Here is a 13,489-nt window from a genome sequence, read left to right on the forward strand (position 1 = left end):
GGAGGTGGTGTGAATGTGGACTTTCTTCTCCAAGCAGAAGGATTTATATTTATTGAAGGCTGCTTCCCTCTAGTTGACTTCCTCCAGCACATCTCCCTTGAAGTGGGAGAAAGCTCTTGTAGCTTTTAAAATGGTATAATTAGCTTTAGTACAGCTCTCTGCTGTTACTGCCAAACTGTTTCTAGGTATGGAACTAGCTAGTTCAAATATTTCTGTATCAATCATGGTACCCTGTACAACTCAGACATGCCCTGCAACACAATGTCCAGAGCAATGGTTGACATCTTATGTTTTTATATCTGCCCATAGCGTGCTGTTACAGAAGTTAAATGTATGTATGTGCAATAGAGGAGTTTAAACTCCTGTAGAGACTTAATAGCAAAAATTTAAGATTTTTTCATTAAGCAGATTTTTATTTTCTTCCAACTGTCTGGCATTTTTAACTTGAGGTATGCTGGTTATCCAGTTGCAGAGAGACAAAATAGCACTACCATGAAAAATGTTTAAAATATGCTAAAAAGTCTTTAAATTATTTCCCCTGCATTCCTGAGAAACACTGTACTAGCAACTAAGCGATGATTGGAAGCATGGTTTTATTTTGTATTTATTTTTCTGTTACTTGTATCTTTAAGACACAAGTAATATGATCATTCCCAATGAGTGCCAGCAACATTTTTATGTAACACCAGAAATACAGTTAGTTATAAAGGCAAATGCAGCAATAGCGTATTAACTACCATGAACTTAATCATAACAGATCTATATAAATGGTGGATTTTGCATCTGTGCCTCACATGGCATTGTACGTGGAACTCTTGTTGGAGCCAATCCTACCTACTTCTCCAATTACTCCAGATGGAGTTGCAAGTACTCAACACTACTGAGGCTGTTTAATAACGGCCTAAACCCACAGCCTTTGAAAGTGGAGAAATTCACTTTAAAAAAAGAATTATATAGAACTGGGCATTTATTATGTGACTCAATAACATTGTAGATAAAGATCCTACAGCACTCAATAGAAAATACAGAGGTTTTGAACCATCCTACAGTATTTAATAGATAACGCTATGGTTGGTGTATGGCATGCAGAAACCTTTAAAAAGAAGCTATGCAAAGCATATATTCTATATCAAGTCCTCAAATATTTTATATTAGTTTGCATGGGACCTTATTAAGTGTTAATATAAATAGGACAGTTTAATTAATTAATTCTATGTTCTATCAGGCTTTTTCATCCCCAGGAGGCACTATTTAGGAAGATAATTTTTTCTTCATTAACTTCCTTTAGACCAAACAAAAAAGACTTAAAGACTTCCTTGGAAACAATCTTTGCTCTTAAAGACCAATAGGTGATATCAGTTATTCCAGACCAAGTCCTTTTCTCACTTCTTAAGTTTTTTAATAGAGCTATTTAGAAAACCCACTCCGTGCAAGTATGCAATTTATCTTGTATTTATCTAACTAGCTCTGGATAAGAAAACATGTTTTTCTTTTATCTGAGCACTGTTGAATGGAGTTTTTCCTTTAAAAAATCCCATTTTACTTTATTAAAAAGAGGAATTCATTATCAGTCAGTTAAGTGAAGTTACTTTAGTCCTGTGATGTCCCAGTTTCAGAAAGGTGTGGTTTATGCTTAAAGCTTTGGTAACGGGATAGTCTGTCATTGAGTGGGAAACACATTAATTCATATGGCAGAGTGAAACCAGAACTGGTGAAAATTTGTCACTGCTTCTTAATACAACTGCTATGACAAAATAATAACTCTTTTTAAAAAAATATTTTTATGTTAAATTTGGTGCTGTAGCAGCTGCAGTAGAAACAGCCAAATTTCTACTGGCTAAAGTATCCCAGGACTTTGTTTTCAGTACTTCAGGACTTCAAAATACAGAAATGAATTTTGTTATCTATATAGTTTGGCAAAGTTGTCAAGAGTTGTTTTTTTACAAGCAAAGTTGGTTATTCAGAATTTGGAAGGAGCTTTGTATCCAACAGTGTTCAGTGAAGCATCCTAATATGTGACTGATTTTTGAGAATTCAAAAGCACTCAGAAATACTCCTGAGAATTTATTCTACTTTGAATTACAGAGCTGAGACTATGGGGGTTCCTAAGGAACTGGCCATTGGAATTTCTTATGTGTGATAACCCTACATTCCCTGAAGAAGAGAAGGGTGTAGAACGAGTAACAGTAAGGTGCGGGACTGTAGCCCAAATGGTCTCCAATAAGGATTAGGATCAAAATGGAAATCGCTTTACCTTAGAAGCTTCCTAGGTGACAGGAATAAAAAGTTGAAGAAAACAGTAGTCTGACACAATTTTTACGCCTCTCTAAAAATATAAGCATAGTCACTGTGGATTCATGATGAAAACTTCATAACACCACAAAACCAAACAACATAACATAAGACCGCCTACCCGGCTGCCCTTTTTAACCTCTGGATAGAACTGATGTATGATTGATAGACACTAACTATGGAAATATTTCACAAGGGGCAGAAAAGTAAGGTTTTCCATGGGGTTTATTGTTTTCAGAAACTATCTTGGCTCCGTAAATAGCTCTGGTTCAAGTAAATGTAGAGGATGCTCTGCAGCTATTTATCCCTGTGCTGTAACCTGGGGAGGCTTCTGACTGGGCTGACAGCGCTCCCACACATGCCACACAGGAGAAGAAGACTCAAGGTACACAGCACAAATCCTCACGTGAGAAAAGGCTTCGAAGGGGAAAGGGAGCTCGGTGAGTTTCCCACTCACTCCTCAGCTTCTGGATTTGAGATTCTGCCTTGGGACACGGTTTGGACAAAGGCAGTTTGGTTTTTGGTATTGCTGCACTATGAGCAGGTTAAGAGGGTGCCAGCACCTCAGAAGTGAGCAAACCCACATCTGCAGAGTCAGCAGAGGCATGATCTGGAAGATTTTTGACATGGGGCCCCTTTTACTTTAGGCATGGATGGGATTATGAAGAGGACATGTTAATGTTTGCTAAACACAACAGAGCTGCCCTGTTTGACACCACACAAACTGATGAGACTGTAAAAATTCCTCAGGGGCTTTCTGGAAAATAGATCCTTGTTTTAATTCCGTTCTGTGATTAGTTACTGCTTCATAGGTTTTTTTCACACCTTCAGGGGACACCCACTGACTTAGCTCACTATTCTGTGCAGTTTATAGACCAGAGTTTACTTTCTGTTAGCACAGCAATACCTCAACGTGAGAACTCAAGGCTTTAAGTATTCGTGGTGCATACAGAAAGCCTATTTAGAATTTACCACGGCTCACATTATCAAATCTTTTTTTCCTAGCATTAGATCCACCGAAACATCTGTAAGCCTGTGCCGCTAAATAAAAGCGCCTGACTTTTAGAAGAGAATGAAAGCAGCTCTTGTAGATCCTGTGTTTATAGCATGTCATATGGTACAGCTTGGTCAGAATATTTTTGAGGTTAAATAGTGTTTAGAGAAGTTCCAAAACAAAAATCAATCCAAGAAAAAAATTCCAAATAAAAGATTTCTGGTTTGTAAAATGGTGACAGCCCTGCTTCCTTTGAGTAAGGCCGATCTACAAAAAATGGCTTTGTCTCTGTAGCTTTGACATAGGGGATTGATTTAATTTTCATTTTCAGCTGAAATAATTACACTCATACAGTCATGGAGGTATGCTGCTGCCTTATTTCAAGAACAATCAGTCCCGTTTGCACTGCAACTTGTGGGTACACGAGGACGCAGGGCCCAATCCCCTGTCCACAGGGGAAAATTCCCCGAGCGCTGGATTACATACTGGAATACCTTTACATCCAAGGAGGCTACTTGAACATGTAACTGCAACCTTGTTCCAGGTGTGCCACATGTCAGCACAGGCTTTAGAAAGCCAAATATCTTCAGAGAGAGTACTTTGATCTTCCTGTTCCTCGAATACAACACTAAGCTAAACTAAAAGCGAACATCCTAGTTTAGCACGTTTTAGTAATCTGCCCTGGAATGTGATGTTCCCTAAAAGCAAATGTATAGCTTTCTCTTTCTGTCCTTCTCTCATAAATTAATTCCCTTTTTGTTACGCTGAATGTTATATGAAGTAGTTTTTTAAGCTGCGAATTCCCAAACAGGCTTCTGATTAACCCTTATCTAAGTATAAGACACACTACTTGCGTCCAAATTCCCCAGTCAGACCACAGCTCACGCAGACTTCTGTGTCTCTCCTCTAGCGGGGATCTTGGGAATTTCCATTTGTCTGAGGAAGGGTTATTTATCATGCATGTGACTCTGGTTCTACTTCACCTGAGTCTCATGACAGTGTTTTTAGGAGATAATGGTCAAGATCTCAATTTTCCTTAAAATGGCAAAGCAAATTTCTAGCTTCTGTGATCACAGGAAAGATTTTGAAAATGTGGAATGCTCCTCTAAACCGCAGAATCCAGAAGTCAAATAAAATTCTTTCCTTCTCTCTATTTTTAAGGTTCTTACGGTTTTTAGCCAGTTTATTTCTTTAGTATTGTTTTTTTCTGTAGAGAAGGTGGAGGTAAGGGGATTAACTCACACTTCTACTTATCTATTTTTTATTCTTTGAGGCTGACAGTAAGCCTTTGCTAGCCTTCTGACTATAAGTGAAATCAGGGTTATGCTGATTTCATTATAACTGAAATAAAGGGCAACTAGTCTCCAAACAGCAGCAGCTATCAACTCCTTCCCAAAAGCAAGTAAGGTCAGTGTGCCATGATCTATCTGAACCACAGAAAGACCCAAAGGAACTCCTTCCTTGCAGTGCTCATGGCAGTCCTAAAGAAAAGGCTGGGGTGAGAGCCTAAGAGGAGACACAGCCTGACTGACAGTCTGGGTAGTGTTCGGTGGATCGGAGGAATTTGCAGTGCATGTGTCAAACCAACTATTTTCCTCTCAGTATTCCGAGAGGGGTGCAAGAGGCTTCCCTTTTCCCTCTTATAAACGGCCCTGCAGCCTGAAGGTAAGGGTTTGATGCCGGACAACCAAGGCTGTGCATTTCTTGTTTAATTGTTAGCTCCTTGCCTGTATAATTTTAGATGTGAGTAATGGTTTTTTTCCTTCTTTCTTTTCTTTTTTTTCCCCTTTCTTTCTTGCATCAGTGGAAACAAAATATCAGAAGTATGGGAATACTGGAGCAAGTGGAAAGAGTGAAAACAGCCGTTTTCCTGGAATATAATATTATGCCATGGGGGTCAGAAGCAGATGAAGCTAAACAATGACAAAAGAGAGTGCCTTTATACATACATTTCTTCTTGTTTCTTTTTGAGCCATGAAATATTTGTAGTTACTAATTTTACTGTAAAACCAATTATTTTTCTACCCTCTGGGCAGCTGGATTAAGATTTAAGCTACTGTTGAATGATTGGTTTCTTTCTATTATTTCTTTTTTTTTAATTTTAGTGCTGTCAGTATACTCAGTGCCTGTTTAAGTAAGGCTCATGTTGCTCAAGAAAGATTGCAACAGACTTTGTTTGTGTTTTGTACACCCAAGAAACTACTGCTTGTAGCTAGCAGGAAAGATGTGAAAGGCTGAGAAGGGAACTTGCTGGTCTGTATTTAACCGTACTATTTTGAAAAACACGTTTCAAGAAAGAGTCATTTACACAGTTTACTAGGGACAAGAAATTCTAAAAGCCTTAAGAAGGCTTCAAATAAAACAAGTCATCTTCAGACAACTCACTGGGAATTGTTCATTTGAGCTCACCCAAGAAAAATTACTTTGAAGTTATTTACAATGCCAGATTCTTGCATTACAAGTTTGAGATATTTCTTTAGCAAAAGTTTTTTAATTTTTCTTATTTTTTTAAACAAGGTTCCACTTTAAAATCACAGATTTATTTTCTGTAGAAAAACGTTCCTTGCAAGTGTAGCAAAGAAGTTAGATTTTTTTATGGAGGAAAAAGGAATTAATGTATCTGAAATGCATATTCACTAGGCAAGTTTAGTTTTGTATGAAGTGGTAGCTTTAAGAATCAATCCTGATTAATTGTAAAGCGTAATGAAATCAGCAGGCCTTCTCACATGTTTCAAATTAAATATATGATCAAGTGATCTGCTGGATCTGACAGGCTGTACTCTTAGGTAGATCCAGAAAAACATTTTTAGCTGATTTCTTTTTTTTTTCCCTGAGAATAAATGTAAAGCCTGGTGAACTGAAACATTTCATGAGTTCATTTCTATTTTACCTTATTGTTAATGCAAAAAACAAATCTTAACTAGATACGAATGTTTTGTCCTTTTCTTCTTTTTTTTTGGGGGGGGGTGGAGGAAACAATTTTTCATTTAGAAATCTTCTTCATTTGTAATTCTGGCATTTAATAAAGCAGTACTTGAAGATTTAGCACTTTGGATCACAGGACCTTTTTGTCTAACTTCGTCAGTCATGAAATGAAATTTTCCAGACTATTTGGTTCCTACAATTGTTTAGGCAACCCAAAATGGCTTTTTTGCTTCAATATTACAGAGTAGTCAGGAAATTTGTTGTTTTCCTTTGTCCAACATTCCTCTTTATCTGGAAAGTCTGTTTTTGAATATTAGGAACTTGATGCTATTTAACAGTGTTAATAATTTAAACTTCTTGGATCTTTTTCAGGTAGTTCAGTCCTTGAGAAAGCAAACATTTGCACTATTACAAATAAAATCCAGTTGACTCACCTTCTCCAACTGCAGTATCTGTCATTGAAATAAACATTACACAAAAGCATTACATTTTATTTACACTACCTACCTTCCAATACCGTGAAAGAAGCAACAGGTGCTGCTCTGAACTGCAGAGTAGTAACCAAATTCAACATTTCAACTTTTGCCCTCAAAAAATGAGGCCATAAGCAACAATAAAGTACTTGCGTTATACTTCCTACAGATAATGTTCTTCCCTCCCTGTTTGTGCCTGGCAAGATGCCCCAGTCACCAGCCCATGAAATTCACAGACACTCATTCCTGCTACCACCGAGTAACTTAACTGTTATATTTGGGCTGAGAAGAGCCAGTTTCCAGCTGGACAACAGTCTGTAGCACTTTAGATATGCCGGAAGATGCCACATAACAAGGTAAAAAAAAAAAAAAAAAAGAAGCTACTGAAACTTTGGCTTGGTAGGTACCCACAACTTACAGTAGCTTGTTTTCTTGGCTGTAGTACTCTATGGAGAGAAACAAGAATACATGAAGTAACTCCCTTGATATTTTTGAGATTTGAATAAGAAATTACCCAGGATGAAAATGGCTCATGCAAAAATACTAGACCTCTGCATTGTCACACAGCAGCGTCTTTGCTGATCATCCCGTGTGTAACAGAAGAGGCACCACCAGACCACCTAAACTGATACCCAGTGGTCTTTACCTTCCTCATTCGAATCAGCCACTCTAGAAGTCCCTTTCTATGCATCTTTTCAACTTCTGCATTAGATGCAGGTCTTTTCTATAAGGCCTGGCACAAGACCCTGAAGCCTACAATACTGCTTTATCTTTTTTCAATATCTCCTGTGGTTTGTGAAACCTCATAGTCCCTTTCCATCTTTTTTACATGCTTCCTTTGTGCCCAGTTACTTTGTACCCAGTTACTATTTTATATTCTTTACATTTACAAAGCAGCCAATTCTCTGTCCTTTCTCTCTTCATAAACCTGGAGCTGCTGCTGCTTTCCAGTCCCAGGAGAGCGTCCCGCTCCCAGAAATTCTATTTTTTCACCTGAAATGAGCAGGGCACCCATTCTTGGAGTAGTTCCCTTTCTTCTCTGGCCAGGGTGGTGAGGCCTGGGCATGCCTCCCCACTGGACTAACGGGAACTCTCCGTGTACTTCTTCTTCTAACCTTCTCCTCTCCTGGTGCATTGGGCATCTGCTCTACTGCCAGAGAACAGCTGGTAGAAGGTTGAACAGTGGTTAGCAATGGTGACACGATTACTGTAACGTTAGAGGCCATATGGAAATTACAGTTAAGGTCCATTGTCTGTCACTCAGGTCTCAATATTTTCATCCATTCTCATTTTGCTGAGAATTTTTCTTTGGCCTCTTCCTCAAAATATACTTTTGTGACACTCCCATAAAACCACAAAAGAACAGTTGAGAAGGGCCAGAAAGAAGGAACTTGCCCCACCCCTGCCATCAGGCCCCGACAGAAGGCAGAAACTGTAGAGAGAAATCAGAGGAATGAATGAACTGATTGCTAACTCCAAACCCTCAGTTCACCTGCTTGCGACTTGTTGCTCATAGGAATATTTTTTTCATCTGTAGCCTACGCAACTAATTCAATAGCAAGTTCTTTGGTGCAGGGACCTCATTTACAGATGTGATTTTGGAAACCGATGATTCTGTAAAACCACTGGCTAGCTGAGGGGGACCTAAAAAGAAGCCTGTGATTTTTATGGAAGCTTGAGCATGTATCTTCTGGAAATCAGACCCCTCTAAGAATTCATATTTTCCAGTCTCTCTGTCACTCTGACAAGCTCCTGGTCAGGTTATGGAGTCTCTTTCAGGAGAATTTTTTAAAACACAGTTAAGACAAATACTTGCTGGGAATGTCCTGGATAGAAACAATTCCACTAGTGGTTTCCAAAGCACGGGTTCTGTCTTTTTCTGTAAGATGACTGCAAGAACTCCCTCAGAAATCTCATCCTCAATTTCTTTACTCTTATTCGAATTGTGAAGAATGTCTGCAAAACATACATAAGAATTTTGTAGATAACAAGTCAAAAACTAGACAACATAATTACAGGAGGCGAAAAGAAATTCTGGAAATGACGACCTCACTCATGAATCTGATACTAATCATCTGCAATAACAAGTAAAGTTCTGGGAAGAAAACAAAGTGATGGCTCAGAGATCAGCTACAAACAAAAGCTACAAACAAAAATGGTTTAACAACAGTAACAACCAACCAAAAAAAACCCAACCCCCAAAAAAGGAAGTAGAGCTAAAACAATCTCTATTCAAAATTCTGTTCCACAACAAGTCTCAGTGGAGCCTTTGGGACTGTGGTCCCCATATTTCAGTCAGCCATGTGTTTCATGAAAAATTTAGATCTGAAGATTCATGGAGTTCTTGACTGTTCTTAGCACACTGGCTTTTGTTCTTGCTTTCATGCTTTTACCCAACACCTCAGCAGTTAGATCATCCCTTTGGGACTTGAAAAACCTGGGTTTTTTTCCTCCCTTTGTCCAACAGAATTCTGGCTTAAAATCTCTCTCCAAAAATTTCTGGAGGGTGCCTTGGGGAAATCTGGGATGAGAAGAGCCTCCGAATACTTCTGTGGAAACTGTTCCATTTTGAATGAAATAATTAAATTCTTGTTAAGCTGTTGGCCTTGAGGTTAGGGAACTTGCCTGGAAGGGGAGAGATGAATTTCACACTGCTCTAATTAATAGTTCACTATTTTATGTTAAACCAGGCAGGGAATAGACCTCTAGCATTCTTCTTCCAAGTAAACCTTACTTTAAAGTCCCATTCACACGCTTCTTTGCTTGGTTTTCACCTTTATGTGCCACTCCAACCTAGGTGAGGGGTATGAATACAATATAACTCTAGGGAAAGCTGGAATTTTGTGCTCAACATTTCCTGTTGCCTGGCTTCGGTGCCTCTCCAAGCACTATGTCAGCCTTTGCAAAGCCTGTTCTTATGTGCCACACAGCCTTGGTACCTAACTGCAGCCTGGTGAATTGGGGTATTTATAAGTTCCTTCTGTGGATTTCACCTCTAATTGCTTATTTTCTTATTCTTTATCAAATTCCTGCGCTATAGCAAATGAGAACGCTTTCCAAGGTGGATTTCATTTGGAGATCAGAACTCCAGCACTGTGTTGTGAAACTCACCGTCAACTTCTGGCCTATGTAGGAGTTCAACTTTTTTCATTTTTAAAATGAGAGTTTGGTTAGCATCCAAAATTAAACAAAAACTAGCGAATAAGACGTCTGTGTTTTTCATAAATGCAGAACAATTGTACAGCATGCATGTTTGTTTTGGAATTGTTTTTTTAAAAAAACTGTCAGTTATTCTTCATAAATAATTAACAAGATTCCCAATGCGGCACTTGTAGAACAGACAACCAGCTCCAGAAGTGTTAATTTTCCTATTCAACTAAAAATAAATCCCTCTACCAATTGTAGCAGGACATGGAAAGCATTTTGCTGTAGCAAGGTATGTATATGGATTGGAAGCTGTGAGATACCTTCTGCAGGACCTCATTTGGTCTAAAGTTAGGAACAAAAGTTGAAGTTTAGCTGTATATAATTTTTTGCCCAGTCAATGCACGTCAGTCACATTGTTTGAGGTGATTCAAATTCAGTGTGTAAAAAACGTGTTAACATTCTTTATACCTTCTTTCCTGGGGTTTCCCTGATTGCTGAAATAGCCTCCACACTACCATCTTCTGCAAGAATTTTTCCAGAGGCAAAGAATTCAAATTGACTTTTTCTAGTAAAACTGCAAATAGATTTTTCTTTTTTTTTCCACAAAGGCAGGGAACAAATTGTACCTTCAATAGGTGCACAATAAAAAGCCACTGAAAATTGTTTTCATGCTTTTTTTATCCCCACAGGTCTTGTAAGATGGTGGATCCATCCTTCATCCTTTTTTTTTTTTAAATAATATATAATTAGATTACATTGCAGTGGCTGACACTGCTAATAGTAACACTGTTGTTTTAGATGTTGTGCTGGTTTTGGCTGGGGTAGAGTTAATTTTCTTCGTAGTAGCTGGTATGGGGCTATGTTTTGGATTTGTGCTGGAAACAGTGTTGATGATAACACAGGGATGTTTTCGTCACCGCTGAGCAGTGCTGACACAGAGTCAAGGCCTTTGCTGCTCCTCACCCCACCCCACCAGCGAGTGGCTGGGGGTGCACAAGAAGCTGGGAGGGGACACAGCTGGGACAGCTGACCCCAACTGACCAAAGGGATATTCCATACCATATGACGTCATGCTCAGCATATAAAGCTGGGGGAAGAAGGAGGAAGAGGGGGGATGTTCGGAGTGATGGCCTTTGTCTTCCCAAGTAAAAATTACATGTGATGGAGCCCTGCTTTCCTGGAGATGGCTGAACACCTCATTGCTGATAGGAAGGGGTGAATGAATTCCTTGTTTTGCTTTACTTGCGTGCGCAGCTTTTGTTTTACTTATTAAACTGTCTTTATTTCAACCCACGAGTTTTTTCAGTTTTACTCTCCTGATTGTCTCTCCCATCCCACCCAGGGGGAGTGAGCAAGTGCGGTGCTTGCTTGCTGGCTGGGGTTAAACCACGACAGATGTAGATGTCATGATATGCAAAATCATTCAGTGCTAGATATCCTAAGTATCCAAAAGATAACGTTGGCTGCAAAAAATCTAAACAACTCTCTTCCTTTAACAATTGCTGATATGGACAAGGCAAAAGGACCTTAGGCGTTTGCAAAATGTTGAAGTTGTACCCATCTGACTCTGAAATGTCCCTGCAGAGCTATTTTGAACTTCCTGGCAAAACAGAGAGGATATGGGTATGAATTAGCATGTTACTTCATTTGGCATCTCATGGGAATCTGATACCTGGGGAACGTTAGTTATCTAGGCTGAAAATAATAATCCAGTCCCTTTCATCCAGTACTATCTAGTTTATAGTGTTGCTTCCAGGTTATGATGTTGCATTTAATTACAATGCAATAATAAATTACCTGTCATACAATAATTTTAATTGTCCTTCCCTGAAGCTGGTCTTCCTTGCAGCTGTGTAAAGCCAAACAGCTTGAGCAATTTGACTCTTGTCCTTGGATATCTGGGAAGTTTCTGCTTACCAAGAGTTTCAGTTCCCCCTCAAAGGCGCTAAATTTCTTGGGTGAAAACAGCAATAATTATATCATCATTGTGGTCCCCATGGGGGATCCATCTAGGATGCCGCAAAGCTGAGAAATAAAGAACTTCGACTGAGAACGAAAGTGATGACTCGCAACTGATTCTGCCCTGTCGTCTGTGTTACCCTGTTTACAAAACATTTTTCAAAATTTGCTAAGAAAGTGAACTAAAGTGGTACTCATAATGTGAAAAGCAAGGAGCCCAATTGCTTTCCATCTTCAGAACAGAGAAACAAATAAAAATCCAAAGAAGCAGGTCTAAGGGCCCTAATATTCAAACCTTCCTTTTTCTTCTTTACCATTTCTTCAGTGATTCTTCCAGCTCCCACTGTCTGGTACTGGTTAATCAGTACTTTGCAGAAGTGTAGTCTTAGACCTGTGCATTGCTAGCAGTTAAAGGCTGATTTCCAGAGAAAGGGACGATCTCCATTTCAGTGGAGAAGAATGCTAGAATAACAGCTAGAATTTAAAAAACTTGTCTGGTTCATTAATAACATTGTGACTCTGACATGAGCCACTAATTATATGGAAGATGCACAACAAAGAATAAAGAGGTGGTAGATGAGGAGGATGGGTGCAAGACCCAGAAGAGGGTTACTATGTGTGTAGTTACTATCAAGCTAAAGCCAATTAGGCCCAATTGCATTAAAAAATTATCCTTTCTGAATGGGAAAAGTTAACTATAGACACAAAACAAGAAAAACACAGCCTCTTATTAGGTTAAAGTGTCTTTAGATTCTGACTGCTGCAGGAGTATGGCAGGTTTGGAAATGAATGTTGAATGCATTGAACTAAACAGTCACAGAACAAAGCATTGTCAAAAAAAATTGCTGAAGCATATGACAGGAATATTTGACCACATCACTTTTTTTCATACCATGTTTAAGTGAGCACTGAATCTTGGAACAAGCCCAGTCAACTAAGGGCAACCGGTTTCACGGCACTATTCTAATCGCCAATCTGTTTCATCTTTTTTTTTTCTTTTTTTAAGATCGGGACATTTCTGTCTGCAAGCTGACCCATTCCTTAAGCATATATACATGTCACTTAAGGATTTAACAGTCAGAGACACTGAGAGACTGTCCAGATCCCTCTTTGACAGTTCAAGAGACAACTCCAAGAGGCTGAAATACTACTGGGATTTGAAATAGCGTGTGCAAAGAGTCTCCATTTCTTCAGCTAGTTAAAGTGGTTTGTTTCTATAATTTCATATGCATTAAAAATAAATGTATAGCAAGTAATATTTTAAAGTAACTTTCTGTTATACTGCTGGCATCATCTCCAAAACAGTCGTATGTCTTAATGACATTCCATTTATTTAACTGTTTTTCTCACTAAAAGCACTGCCCTGGTGGTACTGATTGCTCAACGTTTGACTCTCTAGATTATACAGATCTGCCTGTTCTAAAGAGACAAAAACCCAGGGCAGAGCAGCAACCCCAGAGAAGGGAAGTTCCCTGCTAAGAGTTTATCAGGTTGAGGAACAATGTGCATTGCCCGATGCACTTATTATCCAGGAAGTTACTCATCACTGTTAGTTAGTCTTACTGAAAATACTACAATAATTTCCAGTACTTCATCCAAGAAACTGTGTTGATCAACTAACAGTGGGTCCAGCGTTATTAAAATCCATTGTGCCACGCACGATTCTGCACATAGAGGTTTTTTTCAATTAAATTAAACA

This window comes from Calonectris borealis, chromosome 3 (genome assembly GCF_964195595.1).
Source record: "Calonectris borealis chromosome 3, bCalBor7.hap1.2, whole genome shotgun sequence".
Lineage (NCBI taxonomy): Eukaryota > Metazoa > Chordata > Aves > Procellariiformes > Procellariidae > Calonectris > Calonectris borealis.